This window comes from Colobus angolensis, unplaced genomic scaffold, assembly GCF_000951035.1.
Source record: "Colobus angolensis palliatus isolate OR3802 unplaced genomic scaffold, Cang.pa_1.0 Scaffold160, whole genome shotgun sequence".
Taxonomy (NCBI): Eukaryota; Metazoa; Chordata; class Mammalia; order Primates; family Cercopithecidae; genus Colobus; species Colobus angolensis.
The window spans coordinates 3,121,884-3,132,375 of record NW_012114711.1 but is presented as its reverse complement, the minus strand read 5'-3'; the positions used below and the strand labels follow the sequence as shown (position 1 = coordinate 3,132,375).

At 33.1% G+C, this 10,492-nt stretch overlaps 1 pseudogene; it reads right to left on the bottom strand.

Moving 5' to 3' along the window:
* Positions 1–9,819: 9,819 nt before the first annotated feature.
* LOC105508394 overlaps positions 9,820–10,492 on the bottom strand; it is a 1,849-nt pseudogene continuing 1,176 nt past the window's right edge.

Sequence of the window (10,492 nt, the reverse complement as noted above, 5' to 3'; positions counted from 1 at the left end):
GAAGAGATGAAGGGCTCTGACATTGTTCATCTCTCTGATTCTAGTTAATCCCCAGCTCCCTTCCAGGATATTGAAATTTGCCATTTCCCATCTCTTTGTAATCAATTCCATTTTTTATTTAGAAAACTCTAACTGGATTTCTATCACTTCCATTCCGTTTAATATTTTTTTTTTTTAAAAAAATAAAAGCATAGTAGAGTATTTAGGCTTAAAACTGAATCCTGAAGTACTCAAGTCCTAATCTCTGGAACCTATGAATGTTACCTTATAAATCAAAGGTGCTTAGCTGATGTGATTAAGCTAAGGATCTGATGATGAAGAGGTTATCATGTATTACCTCAGTGGACCCTGAATTTTTTCACAAGCATTCTTATAACAGGAAGGCAGAGGTACTAGAAACAATCATAAGCCAATAAACTGGAAATCCTAGAAAAAAATGAAATATTCTCTAGAAACAGATAATTGGCTAAGACTGAATCATGAAGAAAAAGAAAATCTGGACAGACCTATAACTAACACAGAGGTTAAATTGGTCATCAAAACCATTTCAACAAAGAAAATCCCAGAACCAGATGGCTTCAGTGGTGAATTATATCAAATATTTAAATAATTAATGCCAAGCCCTCTCAAATTCTTTAAAGGAATTACAGAGGAGGTAACACTTCCAAATTCATTTTGTGAGGCCAGCGTTGTTCTGATACAAAACCAGACAAAATGCCACAACAAAAGAAAATTACAGACTGATATCCCTGACCAATATACAGTACCTCCCCCTTATCCACAAGGGATATATTCCAAGAGTCCCTGTTTGAAACTGCAGATAGTTCTGAACTATGCATATATGTATATATGGTTCATTTTATATATGAATATTATTTATATAAATGAACTATGTAGAGAGAGTTCATTTTTTATATATAAATTTTCCTAAACATACATACCTGTGATAAAGTTTAAATTATAAATTAGGTGTAGTAAGAGGGGAAGATGAACAACAATAACAAATAATAAAATAAAACAGTTATAACAATGTACTATATTAAACGTTGTATAAATGTGTCCTCTCTCTCAAATCATCTTATTGTTCTGTTCTCACCCTTCTTATCATGATGTGAGATGATAAAATGCCTCCATGATGAAATGGAGTAAGGTGAATGGTGTAGGCGTTGTGACTTAGTGTTAGGCTACTATTGACCTTATGATGATATGTCAGAAGGAGGAACATCTGACTGAGGTGATCCTGGATCACTGAGCCATGATGATCCTTATGTTATGATGTCAGGAGCAGATAATATTGATAACTAATAGGCAAGTAGCATACATTGCATGGCTATCTTGAAAACAGGAATGACTGATGTCCCAGGTGGGATGGAGCAGGTCAGCACAGGTATCACACTACTCAGAATGACACGCACAAAATTTATTGAATTGTTTATATCTGGAATTTTCCATTTCATATCTTTGGGCCACGGTTGGCCATGGGTAACTGAAACCACAGAAAGTGAAACCTCATGTAAGGGAGGACTACTGTACATGTGAAAATTCTCAAAAAATGCTAGCAAACTAAATTCAACAGTACATTAAAAGGGTCATATACTATGACTAAGTAGGATTGTCCCTGGGATGCAAGGATGGTTCAACATATGAAAATCAATGTAATGCAGCACATTGACACAGTAAAAAATAAAAACAGATTATTATCTTAGTAGATGAAGAAAAATTAATTTGACAAATTTTAACACACTGTAATAATGAAAACCCTCAACAAGCTAGGAATAGTAAAAAGTACCTCAATATAACAAAGGCCATAATAAACATCATACTCTGATGAAAAACTGAAAGATTTTCCTCTAAGATCAGGAGAAAGTCAATTATTCCTGTTCTTTCCACTTTTATTCAACATATTACTGAAAATCTTAGCCAGAGTAAGCAAGCAAAAAGAAGAAACAAAATGCATCAAATTTTGAAAGGAAAAATTGGAATTATCTCTGTTTGTGGAGATTTTATACCATAAATATAAATGATACCATAAGTAGAAAATCCTAAAAACTACACTTAAAAACTATTAGACCTAATAAAGAAATTCAATAAAGTTAGGATACAAAGTCAACATACAAAACTCAGAAATATTTCTACATACAAAGAATAAACTATCTGAAAGGGAACTAAGAAAACAATTCCAGTTACAGTAGCATGATAATGAATAAAACACTTAAAAATAAAACCTAACCAAAAAAGCAAAAGACTTATATACAGAAAAGTACAAAACGTTGATGAGAGAAATTAAGGAAAACACAAATGCAAAAACATTCTGTGTTCATTGATTGGAAGGCTTAGCATTGTTAAAATGTTCATACTTTCCAAAATTATTTACAAATTCAATGAAATCCTCATCAAAATCCCTATGGCATTTTTTTTTACAGAAATAGAAAAGACAGTTCTAAAATTTATATGAAACCACAAAAGACTAGGAATAGCCAAATATCTCTTTTCTCTCTCATGCAGTTTCTGTTTTTTTTATTCGTTCATTCATTTACTTTTAAAGAACATCTTTACTTGGTGTTTGCTTTCTATCTCTGTATTCATTTTTCAAGGCATTTTATTTTTGCTTTTAAAATTAACCTTTAAATTTATAATTGACACATAATAATTGCACATATATATGGAATATGATGTGATGTTTCAATGCATGCATACATTGTATGTACAATGTATGCATACTTTGATCATGTACAATGATCATAGTAGAGTAATTACCATATTCATCACTTTAAATAGTTTTCATGTCTTTGTGATGATAACATTCAAAATCTTCCAATGATTTTGAAATATACACTATGTTGTTATTTGCTATAGTCACAATATTGTGAAATAAAGCAACAGGACTTATTCTTCCTGTCTAACTGTAACTTTGCATACCAAATCAATATTGATTTAAAAAAGAAAATTGGAGGCATAACACTTCCTATTTTCAAAATATGTTATAAAGCTAAGGTAATCAAAACAGTATAGTACTGGCATAAAGACAAACATATAAACCATTGAAACAAAATAGCCCAGAAACAAATTAATGCATATAGGCTCAACTGATCTTCAATAAGAATGCCAATAATACATAATGGGGAAAGATTATTTCTTTAAGAAATGGCGTTGGGAATATATAAATGCAAAAATACCTGGACATCTACGTGCAAAAAGTTGTACTGTGTTCTCATACCATACACAAAAATTAATTCAAAATAAGTTAATGACATAAATGTAACATCTGAAACTGTACAACGTATCAAAATAAACACACAGAAAAAACTTCATGACATTAATCTTGGCAACAATTCCATGAATATGATATTCATAGCTCAGGCAACAAAAGCAAAAGTAGACAAATGAGATTAGATCAAACTAAAATGCTACTACACAGCAAGGAAGAGAATCAACAGAGTGAAAAGGTAATATATTAAATGGAAGAAAATATTTGTAAACTATATATTTGGTAAAGGGTTGGTCTCCAAAGTATTTTTTTTAACTCCTACAACTGAATAACAGAAAACTAATAATTTAATTTAAAAATGGGCTATAGATTTGAGCGAACATTCCCCAAAGTAGACATACAAATGGTTACAAGTGTCTAAACAATGCTCAATGTCACTAATCATCTCTCAGTCTTTCTCCTCCCACCCTGTGAAAAGATGCCTTCCGCTACGATTGTAAGCTTCCTGAGGCCTCCCAAGCCATGCAGAACTGAGTCAATTAAACCTCTTTTCTTTATAAATTACCCGGTCTCAGGTATTTCTCTACAGAAGCATGAGAACGAACTAATATACTCCCCTAGGCCCAGTAAAAGTGATTCTAGACATTTGACCTTTAGAGCTGTGAAAGAATAAATGTATGTCATTTTAAGTCACTAAGATTGTGGTAATTTGTTAAAACATCCATTGGAAACAAATATATAGAGTAAAGCATGAAGAAAACTTTTTTAATGATACCAGAAAGGATATGTGAGGGGTGAGTCCACGTAAGAACATTGAGTGGTTAAATTAGAAATTATTACCTGAGGACTTTCATCTACTCTGTATGTGCCCAAGAACTAAGCTCTAATAATGCTACCATTTCTACTCTAAGAAAAGGGGTATGTGCAAATTTGGGTGCATATTCCTTGGCGCTTTCCACCCTAATTTCCCATTAGCCCTAAACATTAGGTAAAGTTCTTATTAGCAAAGATCTTTGCTCAATGAAATTATACTGCATGCAAAGATAGAGTTTAAAAAAGAAAAGCAAACAAAATATATGGGAAAATCAATTGCATAACATTGGAGTACCAGGAATTTGGAGTTTGATTATTTCTGACTTACAGCATTGATTTGTGACATTCTCATTGAGGTTGATTACTGCACTAACAAAAATTGGGTGTTGATTTGATGGCCACTTTGGGCCTTCAAACTGGAACTTCAAGCACACACAATTCAGGCCATGCGATCGTTTCAGATTTGGCGTTCCCACTGCTTCAAAGCACTCATGCTTTTTACTTGTACATAACATAGATGGAAGTTCATGGATATTTGAAACAATACTAGCAGCATAGTGACAGTGTTGTGGGAATACCCAAGATGACATATATAGAATATAGTCCATCCCATGAATATGTAAAATTGATTGATTTAAGGAGAAGCAACTGAAACAGGATGGTAGAAGGCCCTAAAGATAAGGAAACATTTGAGGTTTTTGCATTCATATCAACTCTCTCAGATCCATATTGAAGCACTCAGCCTCAGCCCAAGATGCAGCTTTCTCTCAGGAAATTTCTTTAAGGTGTTCAAGAAGAGCAGAGTTAATAGATGAAATTTTTTAGTGTCTAGAGAAGCATTCGGCTAAAGTTGATTAAGCGGTTTCTTTTTTTATTTAATGCTTGATATGCCAGCCAAAGGCAATATTCAATTCCTTAGTGACTTGTTCTGCTAGCTGAGGCATTAGGCCAATTTCTTCAAATAGAACAAACCTGTCTTTTGCCCAAATGTTTGCTCAAGTGGTGACTGCATTGGTTTTTACACCAGTGAAAGGTTTGTTCTACTTTATTTATATTTTGTTGCAAGCTGTCTTCTCAAAATGTGTTTTATTTCATATTTGATCTTCAGGACATGACTGAAGCACAACATTTTTGTGCCCTGCTGACCAGAAGTCAGAATTTATTTAAGTACTCAAACATCCTTGCAGTTTATGTTAAGAGAAGCAATATACCTGGTTTAGTGATGCTCTTTTTGGAAATTCTGATTCACTGGGTTTTCTTTAAAAAATGCCATGGAAAAGATTGGATACTTTTTATAACTGAATAAAAGCTACATTATGAAATGTCTTACATTTAGCATTAATTGTGTCTTCTAAAGAATATACATTGAATGTCCAGATGTTCAGAAATTAAACCAAGTGCAATGATCTACTTTTAAGACTTTCTTAGAATTAACATTTGAGTTTTGAGAAAAGTGGTATTGTACATCTCAACTAAACTTTCCCAAAATCCAGAATAAACAAGACTCTTACCATTGTGAGAGGTGAATTGGCAAGAAGATGAAGAATAATCAATTAGCAACCAATTAGTAATTCAACAATAGAATCATAATATTAAATATCATCTATGAAAGGAACAATCACTTGCAATTGAGAACACGCTGAAAATGTAGTGGTAAAATCAATTCTCTGCTCTCTACAAGGGTCGTGGAATTGTTGGTAGAAGTTGCAAGTATTTAAACTGCAGCAGCCACAAAGCAATCATTGTAATTCAAGATTTCACTTACAGGGAAGAAAGGTGATATTTTATGTGATGATTGGTGTTCTAATGAAGAAGGTACCATACTGAAAGACTTGTTTCACAAAATTAAAGGGCACTTCTAAAAGAGTCTAGAAAATTAATTGAGTTACTTTAAAAAGCATTGTGAGACATGCCCTGAGACTTGAAAAGGAATTAAGATCAAAATAAATTTATCATGCAAAGAAAGTTTGTGAATTATTTGAGCCTGTTGTCTAAAATTGACAATAATTTAGAAAAAAATGCCATTTTAAAAGTTTTAAAAAATGTTTCAATTTCAGGTTTGTTTGTTGAAAATACTTCACATGTATATAAAAATTAACCAAAGGTATTATAAAAATATTTATAAGATTTTAAAATATGGATATTATTTATTCAAAACATTTATGTAAAAAATTTTTATTAAAATTTGAAAATAATCAGAAAGAAGTACTGATTCACATAACACCCTGTACTAATAAAGCATTTTGATTGGCATATAAATTTGAAAGAAGAGGTATTCGAATTATAATCAAACATCTTTCATCCAAGAACATTATCACCTGCAAAGTAAATAACCATGAGCAATAATGGTTGTAGAAAGAATGTGCTGTAAATCACGATGTAATAAAGTACTTCGAATTTCAATTGATCAGTGCTTCCAAAAGTAATCCAAGCAGCATTTTCATTAGCCTAAATGATCTGCAGAAAAATACTTTTAATTTTCATTTAATACTCTTTGCCATGTCTATGACCTTCAACATGTAAATGGCAAAAGACGAAACATGAAATACGATGTGAAAGAAAATTGTGTCCTATTTTTCGTTGACATAATTTCAATTGTTAAAAGATCCACATAAAAATAGTATATCTAACTAGCTTTTAAGAAAAACCTCGTTCATCATCCTAATTGGCATATCCTCATGTCCAGTGGCATTTTCATTCTCTCCTCACTCCAGTACCCCACACCTGTCTCCACAACGCACACTCTGATAGCTATTGAGACAAATAGATTTTAATTTCCAAAGGGAAAAGGAAATTTTCTTCTTGTGAAAATAGAAACTTGACAGGAAAACGGTGACATTTAAGTAACAAAAATTATTCAACATAAAACTATTATCCAGTAATTGTGAGGCAAAGTGTATTTTCAACTGTTTTGGCAGATTTGTTTCTCTTTTATCCTGTCATTGTGGCTGATCAGTGTTTCCAGTAATATTTTAAAATGCCCAGACATTGTTATTAACTTTCTTAGGTATGATAATGACATTGTGGTTCTATAAGGAATTGAGCATACATTTTCAGGGATAGAAAGTTTGTCAGGATATCACTGAGAAGTGGATCTGTGGATTTGGTAGCAGGAAAATCTTATACTTGTTGAAAAAATAAAGCCAAAGAAGTTCAATGAATGAAATGCTGCATATGTGAAAACTACTTCAGGCCAGAACTTGTCAGGAAATATTTGAGTTTGGGCCATAATCCTGAAAGATACAATCTCCAATGCTGAAATCCTGAAGGATAAAAATCCCTAAGTTCTAAAATCCTGAAAATCACAATTCCAAATGATCAAAATCCTGAAAATATAATTCTGAAAAGAAATAATTTTAAAAATTCTTTCAAAGCCATTTATTTTAATTTTTCAAAGGAGATTTATCTGAGAGACATTTAAAGACACAGCAGAATATGTCATAGGCCACTTGACACATAAAAAGGCAATAATAATGTACATATTTTTGCTGGCATAAACACTCAGGTATACTAATGACAGTCCCATGGGTATGACAGTTATGAGTAGTCAAACCATATTCATAAAGAAATGGATCAAAAGGCAGGATGTATAAATACATATCACTGTGGTTGGTAATTGTGTGCTCCTAGCTTTATAACTGTGGTCATCTGAAATACTGTCATTGTCTTTTGATGAGATCGATCAAGAAACATAATGGGCCACCACTGCATATGCAGTCACCTGAAGAGCTGAGATCTCAAGAAATTCTGTCTTTCACAAATGCAGAATTACAAAAGGACATCTCTTCATTTATTGAGGAATCTTCAATATTTTTATATACACACGCAATGCTTGCACACAAAGTAAACATTAAGATAATTCCCTTTATAGAGTCAAATTTCCAAAAAAAAAAAAATGCATGAGATAAATTAGAACTCTCTAAAAGTCTTTGCACAATTTGTACTCCTAGTATTAGAAATTATTCGAAGACAAAACACAAAGCTGTCCAAACTACAGAAAATAATGATGACAATTTAAAATAGTGGGGGAAAAAATAAAAAATTTGAAATATGAGAACATGTATTACAGAAATATATTATGGGCAATTATATGGAGGTAGTTCATAAAAGTTGTTACCAATAAAGTTTTTTTCTTTTTCCATTCAGTCCAATGCATTTGTTGGAAAATTTGAATTAGTGGATTGGCCACACAATATGACAACAATGAATACTTCAATGTAACAATGCATTATTTTTCTGCATTGGCATTTCTTCCAGCTGATGAAATTCTGGGAAGTTTAAATGAATTAAAATCACATTTGCCTAAAGAAGCCAGCATAATTATTGATGATTGGTTCAAAACTCACTTTTTTAGAAGCTGGCTCAAACCTACTTTCACATCTGTCATCATGATTTGGGTATTCAACTGAAATCTATTTTCCTCTGCAATGTCCACCATTTCTTCAAACAAACATTTTTAAAGTGCTTCACATTTTTTCCTAGTCATTCATACATAAACAAGTTGATAAGTTCTACAATTTCTGGATCCAACAGAGATATCATTTATATAGTTGACTTAAAAAAAAAAAAGTAAGAACAGTTTTGGAAGTGCCATCCATTAGCAAAAGTGAATGCAGCATGCACTAGCTTTTCTAAGTTAGACTTAGTGGTAAATATGCGAAGCCTACCTTCTTCAACAGTCAAATTCCTCACCAAGAATAGGTCGCCATTTGATTTGTTTTGTAACATTAGAGGAACCTCTGTATCATCAAATGTCTTTGCTTCAGAAGGTCCCTGAGCTTTTAAATTGTTTTTAATCCTCTGACAAAGGGTATTTGTTTTGTTCTTTTAGAGACAGAGTCTGTCTATGTGGCCCAGGTTGGAGGATGAAGAGCAGTGGCTATTCACAGGTGTTAACTGTAGCACACTACAGCCTTGATCTCCTGGGCCCAAGCAGTTCTCCTGCCTCAGCCTCTGGAGCAGCTAGGACTACAGGCGTAGGCCACCACATCTGGCTTGAAGGGCATTTTTTGAGGGCAAGCATGGCACTATGTGTGAATGGGCAGGAGTCACACATGAGGAATAATTTGTCAGGGAAGATTTCTTGTATGTTTTGCCTGTGTTTTCTCTCCTTCTGTGATCCCAAAATCACTCAAAACATTGAGGGCAGATCTTTCCCACTTGCTTCACTCAGACTCACATGCTAATCTCCACTGGACACACCCTCACAGACAGATACACTCAAAAGAATACTGTATAAGGTTTCTAGATATTTCTTAATCCAGTCAAGTTGACACTTAAGATTAAGTCCACAAATTTACCCCTCCTCAACTTGGCACCTGTATACATCTCCCTACATCATACTTAATTTCCAAATAAGGACAATATCAGACTAATAGTTCCACCTAACATGGTGCAATTGACATGATGAAGCTACCTGTGTATAACTCCAAACCCACTCATCCTTTATCCAGAATTCAACTTTCAAAATTTCAACATTTGGATTTTAATCTTTTGGACTGTGATGTTTAGAACTTTAGATGTTAGGAGATTTGAGGGGTTTTATCTTTCAGAAATCCAACATTTGAGATTGTCTTTCAGAATTCTGAATGGCACCACATATATTCATAGTATTCATAGCATCAATAAGTATGCCCTTGATTTGCTTTCAACATCATGTAAGAATCAATATTCAACCAGATCTAATAGGATAAAAAATGAGATGAAAATAAGATAATACAATCATCTAGTTTTTATGGGATAACCTTTTAATTAGATTTTTATTAAAACACTGCCTGAGTTCCATAAGTTCCATGTATTTAGGAGTCATTTTCACCAGTGTGTTGTTCAATTCCACGGGTTAAGCCTTCTTCATTATTATTAAAACTTTAGATATTAGAGAGGTTGCTATTCAATTTTTTTTCATCATTTAGGATAGGCAGAGTCAGACTTGCTAAATTAAAGCTGACATTTTTAAAGGTTTGCAACAAGAATATCCCCACAATGATTATAAAAACCCACTCAAAGTACCAATGACATTATCAACAGACATACCTTGACATGGCTTAAAAAGGATAGCTGAACAAGTTAAAACTAATGTTGTAAAAAATCCTTCATGCCTTGGAGTCACTATAAAATTGTTGAATATATTCAGGGCCTTATTTAGGTAATTAATCTATGGGCTCACTCAGACAACAAAGTTCAGCAGCAAAATCAAGCCAGGGCACATCAGAGCCCAGGCAACAACTCTTCAATAGCAATGCCTAAGACCTTCACACAGGAGACGGAAAATGCTCCGATTACAGAGTCAATGGTTATATACACAAGAACATTTATCTGTCTATGGCAAACTCCCACTACAGAGATTAATATTCAGGGACACAATGAACACAAGTGTTGCAAAGACCACAAAACCTGAATCACCTAGCTTGTGAAACATTTCCTGTTAGTTCTCTAACCTCTCTTCTTTTAAAGCACGGCCAACTGACCATA